Source organism: Somniosus microcephalus, chromosome 6, assembly GCF_052327205.1.
Source record: "Somniosus microcephalus isolate GS21.2 chromosome 6, FLI_Smic_1.0, whole genome shotgun sequence".
In the NCBI taxonomy this organism is placed as follows: Eukaryota; Metazoa; Chordata; class Chondrichthyes; order Squaliformes; family Somniosidae; genus Somniosus; species Somniosus microcephalus.
Window position 1 is genome coordinate 274,427,065 of NC_140992.1, and position 11,001 is coordinate 274,438,065.

General features: G+C 47.4%; 1 protein-coding gene across 2 annotated transcripts in view; it reads right to left on the bottom strand.

The window, feature by feature from the left end:
• LOC147116725 (cadherin-11-like) overlaps nt 1-11,001 on the bottom strand; it is a 268,489-nt gene that overhangs the window by 223,422 nt on the left and 34,066 nt on the right. The window lies entirely within an intron of this gene.

An 11,001-nucleotide genomic window follows, 5' to 3' on the forward strand; every position in this document is an offset into this window, starting at 1 on the left:
GGTCATGGCCCTGTGGGTAGCGGAGCGGGCCCAGGGGCCGTGTAGCCTGATCCTGCTCCTATTTCGGGTGTCTAATTCTGTTAGATTCAGGAGATGGTTCTGTGATGGTGGATTGGCGGTTAGGATCAGATCAGCCATGATCTTATTGAATGGCGGAGCAGGCTCGAGGGGCCGATTGGCCTACTCCTGCTCCTATTTCTTATGTTCTTATGACACTTCGAAAATATCAACGGGATTAGATAAAGTCAACATGGATTTATGAAAGGGAAATCGTGTTTGACAAACCTACTGGAGTTTTTTGAGGATGTAACTGGTGGAATAGATAAGGGAGAGCCAGTGGATGTGGTGTATTTGGATTTTCAGAAGGTCTTTGATAAAGTCTCACATAAGAGGTTAGTGTGCAAAATTAAAGCACATGGGATTGGGGGTAATATACTGGCATGGATTGAAAATTGGTTAACAGACAGGAAACAGAGAGTAGGAATAAATGGGTCTTTTTTGGGGTGGCAGGCGGTGACTAGTGGGGTATCGCAGAGATCAGTGCTTGGGCCCCAGCTATTCACAATATATATCAATGATTTGGATGACGGAACCAAATGTAATATTTCCAAGTTTGCTGACGACACAAAACTAGGTGGGATTGTGAGTTGTGAGGAGGGTGCAAAGAGGCTTTAAGACAATTTAGACAAGTTGAGTGAGTGGACAAATACATGGCAGATGCAGTATAACGTGGATAAATGTGAAGTTATCCACTTCGGTAGGAAAAACAGAAAGGCAGAGTATTATTTAAATGGTGATAGATTGGGAAATGCTGATGTACAAAGGGACCTGGGTGTCCTTGTACACCAGTCACTGAAAGCAAACATGCAGGTGCAGCAAGCAGTTAGGAAGGCAAATGGTATGTTGGTCTTCATTGCAAGAGGATTTGAGTACAGGAGCAAGGGTGTCTTACTACAGTTATACAGGGCCTTGGTGAGACCACACCTGGAGTACAGGGTGCAGTTTTGGTCTCCTTACCTAAGAAAGGATATACGTGCCATAAAGGGACTGCAGCAAAGGTTGACTAGACTGGTTCCTGGGATGGCAGGACTATCGTATGAGGAGAGATTGGGTCGACTAGGCCTGTATTCACTAGAGTTTAGAAGAATGAGCAAGGATCTCATTGAAACGTATAAAATTCTGACAGGGCTAGACAGACTGGATGCAGGGAGGATGTTTCCCCTGCCTGGGGGGTTCTAGAACTAGAAGGCTGTGGAGACCAAGTCACTGAATATATTTAAGAAGGAGATAGATAGATTTCTAGATGCAAAAGGCATCAAGGGGTATGGGGAGAGAGGAGGAATATGGTATTGAGATAGAGATAGAGGATCAGCTGTGATCGTATTGAATGGCGGAGCAGGCTCGAAGGGCCGAATGGCTGACTCCTGCTCCTATTTTTCTATGTTTCTATGTTTCTAAACGTTCCCTGGCAACAGAACATTGACAGCAAATAAAGCTTAAAAAGGTGTCGGCTGAAAAGACAGCAAGAATATTGCTCCATAAAAAGTTTAGGGTGCGGTCCCCCTGTGCCCCCTTTTAGAAACGTACCTTGTTGCCTTCCTGCTGTCCTGTGCAGTACGTCGAAGGTTCATCTCACCCTTGACCGTCTGCGATACGAGTGAAGTTCAAAAATAAACAACTCGCATCTAAGACACCAATTCCAGAGTCTGAGTCAGGACTTGCTCTGTCAGTTAAAAGGAAAAGATTCCCTTTGTTTCGTAACCTGTCATTTCTCATTTTCCCTCTACCGCTCAAACTCCCGAGCAGAATCTTCAATTTTTTTATGCGCTTTGTTTGTGTCGAAAACAAGCTGAAGCTGAAGCAAATTTTAAAGGGGACTCGCTGCTTTCTAAAAAAAATATGAAATCCGGCATATCATATTTACTTCCCATAAAACTTTATTGGTTTGATAAAACATAATTCGCCTTTCGGATGAGATGTTAAACTGAGGCCCCGTCTGCCCTCTCAGGTGAACGTAAACGATCCCACAGCCACTATTTTGAAGAAGAGCAGGGGAGTTCTCCCCGGTGTCCTGGGGCCAATATTTATCCCTCAACCAATGCTAAAAACAGATTGTCTGGCCATTATCACATTGCTGTTTGTGGGAGCTTGCTGTGTGCAAATTGGCTGCCGCGTTTCCTACATTACAACAGCGACTACACTTCAAAAGTACTTCATTGGCTGTAAAGCGCTTTGGGACGCCCTGAGATCGTGAAAGGCGCTACAGAAACACAAGTCTTTCTTTCTTTTTGAAAGTCTTTCTTTATTCAGTCAATTGTTGTCATGATAGATTTTTGGACCCTGGAGGAATCAACGGATACGGAGATCGGGCGGGATGGTAGAGTTGAGGTCGATGATCAGCCATGATCCTATTGAATGGCGGAGCAGGCTCGAGGGGCCGAATGGCCGACTCCTGCTCCTAATTCTTATGTTCTTATGTTTATGCCTTGGGACAAAATGGTGGGTAAATGGAATTGATCAGCCATGAGCAGGCTTGAGGGGCTGAATGGCCTCCTAATGATAATGTGTGAAGTAGTGGGAGGATTTGCAGGCAGATTAACAATAACAACAACAACCTTTAACGTAGTAAAACGTCCCAAGGCGCTACACAGGAGCGACTATCAAACAACAATTGACCCCGAGCCACATAAGGAGAAATTAGGGCAGAGCTTGGTCAAAGACGTAGGTTTTAAGGAGCGTCTTCAAGGAGGAAAGAGAGGTCGAGAGGCGGAGAGGTTTAGGGAGGGAATTCCAGAGCTTAGGGCCCAGGCAGCTGAAGGCACAGCCGCCAATGGTGGAACGATTGAAATTGGGGGATGCTCTAGTGGGTAGACTTGGAGGAGCATCTTAAAGGAGTAGAGAGAGGTAGAGGGATGAAAAGGCACCTGAAAGCAAGACCGCCAGTGGTGGAGCGATGAGATTCGGGGATGTGCAAACATAGAAACATGGAAGATAGGAGCAGGAGTAGGCCATTCGGCCCCTTGAACCCGCTCTGCCATTTAATGAGATCATGGCTGATCATCCAAATTCAGTACCCTGTCCCTGCTTTCTCCCCATATCCCTTGATCCCTTTAGCCTTAAGAAATATATCTAACTCCTTCTTGAATATATTTAATGAATTGGCCTCAACTGCCTTCTGTGGTAGAGAATTCCACAGGTTCTCCACTCTCTGGGTGAACAAATTCCTCCTCATCTCAGTCCTAAATGACTTACCCCTTATCCTTAGACTGTGACCCCTGGTTCTGGACTCCCCCGCCATCGGGAACATCCTTCCTACATCTAGTCTGTCTAGTCCTGTTAGAATTTTATAAGTTTCAATGAGATCCCCTCTCATTCTTCTAAACACTAGTGAATATAAGCCGAATCGACCCAATCTCTCCTCATACGTCATTCCTGCCATCCCAGGTATCAGTCTGGTGAATCTTCGCTGCACTCTCTCCATGGCACTCTCTCTATGTTTTCTATGTCAAAAGCTCCCACTCCAGGGACTTGAGCACCCAATCTCAGCTGACACTCCCAGTGCAGTGCTGAGGGAGTGCTGCACTGTCGGAGGTGCCGTACTTCGGATGAGACTTTAAACGGAGGCCCCATCTGCTCTCTCAGGTGGACGTAAAAGATCCCACGGCCACTATTTTGAAGAAGAGCAGGGGAATTTATCCCCGTTGTCCTGGGGCCAATATTTATCCCTCAATCAACATCACTGAAACAGTTGATGTGGTCATTATCACAATGCTGTTTGTGGGAGCTTGCTGTGCGCAAATTGGCTGCCACGTTTCCTACATTACAACAGCGACTACACTTCAAAAAAGTACTTCATTGGCTGTAAAGCGCTTTGGGACATCCTGAGGTTATGAAAGACGCTATAGAAATGTAAGTCTTACTTTTGTTTACTTTCTCGCTTATGTTAAAATAGCACAGACCGGACTTTTTTCGCATGAACATTACAAATGCGTTAAGCCTCATGAGAAAATAGTCTATCGGGAATATACCTTTAAGAACTCCATTCTATTCAAGCTGTCCGACTCTGCGCTCTGCATTTTATTGCTTAACACTGTGATTCGAGATAAGGTTCTTAATAAAGGCTACTGACAGGGAGTGAAAGCATTCACGAGAAAAATAACACACTCTCCATGCCGGATTACAATGTACCGGTACATATTATACAATCATTAATCATAGTCATTCCGATCTGAGTGGCATCACAAAGACGCTATTGTGACAGTAACAACTTCAGCTGTCAAGAGCTGTCCAAACTGCGATACGTTCATTCCCCCTCCCACCCCAGAGAAACAGGATGGCCCACCCCATAAAATTAAATCTTGGCTCCCGTGATTCAGTTGGGAAATGGATCGCCCCGATTCTTGCTCCCTCTGTTCTGCCTCCAAAAGGCAACTTAGCCATCGAGGTTAAGATGGCCCACGGTTTGATCCCCGTGCTGCGCTGAGTTAGTTGATTTTAGGCCAAGGTGGCAACAGGGCAGCTGGAGCTGTCCTCACTGCCTCTGGTTTAGGGCAGGAAGGATAAAAAACAGCTGCTCCTGACCACTATCCAGTGGCTCCTTGCTGGGGGAGTAGCTGCTCGGTCATGCCATGTTGTGATGGAATAGCCAGCGACGGAACTCACTATTGACATCGAATAGGCAATGGGGGTGAGGTGGTGGAGGGTGAGGGTATTGATGGTGCAATGGGGTGGAGGGTGAGGGTATTGATGGTGCAATGGGGTGGAGGGTGAGGGTATTGATGGTGTAATGGGGTGGAGTGTGAGGTATTGATGGTGTAATGGGGTGGAGTGTGAGGGTATTGATGGTGTAATGGGGCGGAGTGTGAGGGTATTGATGGTGTAATGGGGTGGAGGGTGAGGGTATTGATGGTGCAATGGGGTGGAGGGTGAGGGTATTGATGGTGTAATGGGGTGGAGGGTGAGGGTATTGATGGTGTAATGGGGCGGAGTGTGAGGTATTGATGGTGCAATGGGGTGGAGGGTGAGGGTATTGATGGTGCAATGGGGTGGAGGGTGAGGGTATTGATGGTGTAATGGGGTGGAGGGTGAGGGTATTGATGGTGTAATGGGGCGGAGTGTGAGGGTATTGATGGTGTAATGGGGTGGAGGGTGAGGGTATTGATGGTGTAATGGGGTGGAGGGTGAGGGTATTGATGGTGTAATGGGGCGGAGTGTGAGGGTATTGATGGTGTAATGGGGTGGAGGGTGAGGGTATTGATGGTGCAATGGGGCGGAGTGTGAGGGTATTGATGGTGTAATGGGGTGGAGGGTGAGGGTATTGATGGTGCAATGGGGTGGAGTGTGAGGGTATTGATGGTGTAATGGGGTGGAGGGTGAGGGTATTGATGGTGCAATGGGGTGGAGTGTGAGGGTATTGATGGTGTAATGGGGTGGAGGGTGAGGGTATTGATGGTGTAATGGGGTGGAGGGTGAGGGTATTGATGGTGTAATGGGGTGGAGGGTGAGGGTATTGATGGTGCAATGGGGTGGAGTGTGAGGGTATTGATGGTGTAATGGGGTGGAGTGTGAGGGTATTGATGGTGTAATGGGGTGGAGGGTGAGGGTATTGATGGTGCAATGGGGTGGAGTGTGAGGGTATTGGCTGAACAGGCTCAAGGGGCTGAATGGCCTACTCATGTTCCTATGTACCTGCCTTAGCGGGCTTCTTACATATTGGGTATTAAGATATATATCTGTCACCTGGCGCACTTACTGGTAACTATTAAATCTGTTTTTATATATTTTTTAAACAGATGTAGAACTTGCATTTTTATAGCACCTTTCACAACCTCAGGACATCCCAAAGCGCTTTACAGCCAATTAAGTACTTTTTGAAGTGTAGTTACTGTTGGAATGTAGGAAACGCAGCAGCCAATTTGCGCACAGCAAGCTCCCACAGACAGCAATGTGATAATGACCAGATAATCTGTTGTAGTGATGTTAATTGAGGGATAAATATTGGCCAGGACACCGGGGAGAACTCCCCTGCGCTTCTTCGAAATTCTGCCCGTGGGATCTTTTACGTCCACCTGAGGGAGCAGACGGGGCCTCAGTTTAACGTCTCATCTGAAAGATGGCACCTCCAACAGTGCAGCACTCCCTCAGTACGGCACTGCGAGTGTCAGCCTATGAATGAGCAGGCTCCCAATACTCACTATGCAGCCTGACACATGGCAACACACTAACCGGGTGAGGTCCTCAGCTCCTGGTGAACAGTACCATTCTGTGCTTGGAGGAGAAACCCGGAAGGGGGAGAAAAATAGAGTTAAGTCCAGTTGCAAAACAAAACTTAAGGGCCATAAATATAAGTTAGTCAGCAATAAATCCAATAAGGAATTCGGGAGAAACTTCTTTACCCGGAGAGTGGTGAGAATGTGGAACTCGCTACCACAAGGAGTGGTTGAGATGAATAGGACGGATGCATTTTTAAAAATTTGTTTATGGGATGTGGGTGTCGCGGGCAAGGCCAGCATTTATTGCCCATCCCTAGTTGCCCTTGAGAAGGTGGTGGTGAGCCGCCTTCTTGAACCGCTGCAGTCCGTGTGGTGAAGGTACTCCCACAATGCTGTTGGGGAGGGAGTTCCAGGATTTTGACCCAGCGACGATGAAGAATCGGTGATATACTTCTAAGTCAGGACGATGTGTGACTTGGAGGGGAACTTGGAGGCGGTGGTGTTCCCATGCCCCTGCTGCCCTTGTCCTTCTAGGTGGAAGAGGTCATGGGTTTGGGAGGTGCTGCCGAAGAAGCCTTGGCGAGTTGCTGCAGTGCAGCTTGTAGATGGTACACACTGCAGCCACGGTACGCCGGTGGTGGAGGGAGTGAATGTTTAAGGTGGTGGATGGGGTGCCAATCAAGCGGGCTGCTTTGTCCTGGATGGTGTCGAGCCTCTTGAGTGTTGTTGGAGCTGCACTCATCCAGGCAAGTGGAGAGTATTCCATCACACTCCTTACTATGGGGAAGCTAGATAAACACATGAGGGAGGAAGGAATAGAAGAATTATGCTGATAGGGTTTGATGAAGAGGGGTGGAGGAAGGCTCACGTGGAGCATAAATACCGACATTTTTAAAAATTCATCCATGTGATGTGGGCATCGCTGGCATGGCCAGCATTTATTGCCCATCCCTAATTGCCCTTAACTGAGTGTCTTGCTTGGCCACTTCAGAGGGCTGTTAAGAGTCAACCACATTGCTGTGGGGTCTGGAGTCACATATCGGCCAGACCGGGTAAGGACGGCAGATTTCCTTCCCTAAAGGACATTAGTGAACCAGATGGGGTTTTACGACAATCCGATAGTTTCATGGCCACCACTACTGGGATACGAGCATTTTTTATTCCAGATTTGTTTATTAACAGAATTTAAATTCCCCAGATCATTTCGTTTAGGCCTCTGGTTTACTAGTCCGGTAACATAACCGCTATACTACCGTTTACTCGTAGACCCGTTGGGCCGAATGGCCTGTGTCTGTGCTGTACGTTCAATGTGATTCCTGATTGTCTCCATCAAACGTAGGAGACATGAATCAGTCATTCCTGAAAGAAAGACTTACAAAATAATACTGAGCGGCCTACGGGTGGCGCTGTCCAGGGAGAGTATAAATACTCGGGCACGGGCCCAGCTTGCGCAGGAGATTCTTAACAGGAACTAGTGAAGGACACAACTAGACCTCCATGTTGTAAAACAGTTGATTAAAGCTTTGTTTAACGCTTAGACCAAGTGCCTAGTCATTTTCTTACGTCAGTAGGGACGCGACGTAGCTGCAGCAATGCCAAAGCTTATTGAAAGATGACAGGCAGCAAGCCTTTGAGAAGAGTGTGATCGAGGCCAGGGCATGGGTCAGTCGCAGCTGATTGTGCAGATTTGTTTGCCATACACCAGTGGCTGATGTTGAAATCGTACGCACTTAACACTTTGACTGAACCGCCACCAGTCTCAATGAGAAAAGTGTCAGCCGTGGCTCAGTTGGGCAGCACTCTCACCTCTGAGTCAGAAGGTTGTGGGTTCAAACCCCACTTCAGAGACTTGAGAACAAAAATCCAGGCTGACACTCCCAGTGCAGTGCTGAGGGAGTGCTGCACTGGCGGAGGTGCCGTCTTTCGAATGAGACGTTAAACGTCTGCTCTCTCAAGTGGACATAAAAGATCCCGCGGCATTATTTCGAAGAAGAGCAGGGGAGTTATTCCTGGGGCCAAAATTTCTCCCTCAACCAGCATGACAGAAAAAAAAACAGATTATCTGGGTCATTATCACATTGCTGTTTGTGGGAGCTTGCTGTGCGCAAATTGGCTGCCACATTACAACAGTGACTCCACGCCAAAAAATAGTACTTCATTGGCTGTAAAGCGCTTTGAGACGTCCGGTGGTCGTGAACGGCGCTATAGAAATACAAATATTTATTTCTTGCTGAACACCAGAACGAAGGGTATCTTCTGCTAATTTCAACAAATTTTATTCATTCCGCAGAAATAAACACATTGCACTCGACAATGAGGAGAGGATGACTCCAATTACTGCGATTGAGAAAGTGCAGAGTTAATGAAGTGCATTATTACTAATCAATCTTCACTCCTCCGCAATGGTTCTTAAGAGCATGCAGTCGCACTACAATTCTCAATTAAGAGCGTTACAATGGGGGAAAATTATTTCCCAAATATAGTCGCTGCAGTTGACTCCACTTCAGTGAATACCCAAGCAGCAAATATTTTCGCTAACTGCCTCACATCAGAACCTTCCCAAACTGTTTTTCTATCTGCCCTGCATTTGATCATAGAAACATAGAAACAGAGAAACATAGATGATAGGAGCAGGAGTAGGCCATTCAGCCCCTCGAGCCTGCTCCGCCATTCAATGCGATCATGGCTGATCATCCAAATTCAGTACCCTGTCCCTGCTTTCTCCCCATATCCCTTGATCCCTTTAGCCTTAAGAAATATATCTAACTCCTTCTTGAATATATTTAATGAATTGGCCTCAACTGCCTTCTGTGGTAGAGAATTCCACAGGTTCACCACTCTCTGGGTGAAGAAATTCCTCCTCATCTCAGTCCTAAATGGGTTACCCCTTATCCTTAGACTGTGACCCCTGGTTCTGGACTCCCCCGCCATCGGGAATATCCTTCCTGCATCTAGTCTGTCTAGTCCTGTTTAATTTTATAAGTTTCAATGAGATCCCCTCTCATTCTTCTAAACTCCAGCGAGTATAAGCCCAATTGACCCAATCTCTCCTCATACGTCATTCCTGCCATCCCAGGTATCAGTCTGATCCTGTTGTCCTGGCAGTTTATCTGAGGAAGGACATACTTGCCTCGGAGGTGGTGCAACGAAGGTTCACTAGATTGATCCCTGGGATGAGGGGGCTGTCCTATAATGAGAGATTGTGTAGAATGGGCCGATACTCTCTGGGAGTTTAGAAGAATGAGAGGTGATCTCATTGAAAGGTATAAGATTCTGAGGGGGACTGACAGGGTAGATGCTGAGAGGTTGTTTTCCCCTGGCTGGAGAGTCTAGAACTTGTGGGCACAGTCTCAGGATAAGGGGTCGGCCATTTAAGACCGAGATGAGGAGGAATTTCTTCACTCAGAGGGTGGTGAATCTTTTGGAATTCTCTGCCCCAGAGGGCTGTGCATGCTCAGTCATTGAGTATATTCAAGGCTGAGATTTTTGAACTCTAGGGGAATCGAGGGATATGGGGATCGGGCGGGAAAGTGGAGTTGAGGTTGAAGATCAGCCATGATCTTATTGAATGGCGGAGCAGGCTCGAGGGGGCCGTATGGCCGACTCCTGCTCCTAATTCTAATGTTCTTATGTTCCCCCTGGCAATACACTGTTTGAGCAAAGACCTATTCGAAGCTATTTTAACACGATGGTTACTGACTGTTAAACAGCGCACAAAGGAGTGCTATGCCAATACACCAACCATTGAGCTAGCAGTAGGGTAGCCATTTTCCGATCCTCCAGGATGATCCTGGAGTCTCCAGGAATGAAAGATTAATCACTGTTGCGAGCAAATAACCCAGGAGAAAAAAAAAATCATAGGGGCGTTAAAAAAAAGTGTGATCTAATTGAGGTGTTCAAGATGATTAAAGGATTTGGTAGGATAGATGGAGAGAAAGGATCTCCTCAGGTGTTGGGGGGGGGGGGGGGGGAGTCCAGGACAAGGGAGCATTACGCTAAAATTAGAGCCAGGCCGTTCAGGGGTGATGTGTGAAGAAGTGTTGCCTGACATCACTCCTGAACGGCCGAGCTCTAAATTTAAGATTATGCCTCAATTGCACATTGCGTTATGTTTAATGGTTTGCATTTCACCGAGTCCCTTCTGCATTTCTCCCAGCGTCCCAAAAATCGACCGCATTAATAGTGAGACGCAATTAGTGACTGCCTGGCATTCCTTCCCGTTCAACTAGCTTTCCATTACAATTTACCGGGGAAAATTCAAACTAATATGCCACTGGGATCCTCCAGCCAATTTGCGCACTGCAACTTCCCACAAACAGCAATGAGATAATGACCAGATAATTTGTTTTAGTGATGTTGGTTGAGGGATAAATGTTGGGGTTAGGGGTCACTGAATGGAGTAGGTTGGGTTGGGATCATCAACTGGAGTAGGGGGGAGGTTGGCATTGGGGGTCTGTGATTGGAGTAGGTGGGGCATTGGGGGGGGGGTCTGTGATTGGTGTTGGTGGGGCATTGGGGGGGCCTGTGATTGGTGTAGGTGGGGCATTGGGGGGGTCTGTGATTGGTGTAGGTGGGGCATTGGGGGTGTCTGTGATTGGAGTAGGTGGGGCATTGGGGGGGTCTGTGATTGGTGTAGGTGGGACATTGGGGGGGTCTGTGATTGGTGTAGGTGGGGTTTGGGGGGTCTGTGATTGGTATAGGTGGGGTTTGGGGGTCTGTGATTGGTGTAGGTGGGGCATTGGGGGTCTGTAATTGGTGTAGGTGGGCGTTGGGGGTCTGTGATTGGAGT